This window comes from Engystomops pustulosus, unplaced genomic scaffold (genome assembly GCF_040894005.1).
Source record: "Engystomops pustulosus unplaced genomic scaffold, aEngPut4.maternal MAT_SCAFFOLD_286, whole genome shotgun sequence".
In the NCBI taxonomy this organism is placed as follows: domain Eukaryota; kingdom Metazoa; phylum Chordata; class Amphibia; order Anura; family Leptodactylidae; genus Engystomops; species Engystomops pustulosus.
In genome coordinates, this window is record NW_027285165.1 from 52,501 (window position 1) to 53,672 (window position 1,172).

The following is a 1,172-nucleotide window of genomic DNA, read 5'->3' on the forward strand; positions in this document are numbered from 1 at the left end:
GGGGCAGAGATTTCCAGGGTCGCCCCACCAGGGATGCAATACCCCAGTGCAGACTGTCGGCCCTGCCCCGAACCTACTCGGTGGTTTGAAGGTTAACCTCTTGGGGAAAAGCAGCGATTCGCCTCGCGGTGCGTGCCTCCGCGGATCTAAACCCCCCTCGATCGATGTGGGGCCAGAGGACCCCTTTTCCCCGTACGAAACGGCCGGCTCACCATGGGCTCGACATCCGTGGGTCGGAGAGTTGAGCGCTTACGCGCGGCGGGACCTTATAACCTGCAGCGGCTGAGGAGCGAAGATTTCCAGGGTGGGCCCCCGGGGATGCCATACCCCGAGCAGCCAGTCGGCCCCGCTCCTAGCGCGCTGACGAGCAATGGAGTCTTCCCCGCGGCAGCCACCGCCCTCGCCTCGCCGTCGGTCGATGAAGAGCCGAGTTCGCCCTCCTCTGCTCGGGACTCGGAAACGGCCTGGCCTTCGCCTACTCCGTCGGGCAACTGCCTTCCGCCAGCCCCTTCCCTCGAATCCCCTTCTTCCATTTTAGACCCGATCAGGGGATTGGTCAGCCCAGCCCTGGGGTAGGAAGAGGGGTTGGGGTCGGTTCGGCTTCCGGTGCCCCCGCTCGGCCAAAGGTCCCCTCGCTTTGGAAGCACGCGAGGGTGCCGGGGTTATTTTCGGCTTGACGCCTAAGTCCGGTCCCTGCCGGCTCCCGTCGAGGCCCGCGGTCAAAACCAGCTCCCCGGCTGTCGGAGCCGGAGCCCCGCAGCCCGAGCGGACGCACCGAGTCCCTCATGTAAGGGATAGCCGCCCCTACGGAACGGCCCGGACTGGGACCAGGCTCCCCCAGGCGCCGAAGGGGTGGGTCGGCCGTGTTGCCGAAGCTTAGCCGGCGCTGATGACCGCAGCCCCTAACGACGCCCACAGGCGGGGGAGCCAAGGAGAGCACTAGGAAGACGTGGCGGGGTCGGACGGCTCAATTTCCAGGGTGGGACCCCGGGGGTTCAGTACCCCGGGCATCCGGTCGGTTTCGCCGGCGAGACCCCAAGCCTTCCACGGCCCCCTTCGTGGGTGCAGGGATACCGAGCAGGGTGGCTTAGACGCCAATTCCCCAGAAGTATTAGGGATAGGGTTTGTCCGGGCGCCATCCGCAGCGACAACCTCGCAAAAGAAGCTCTCTT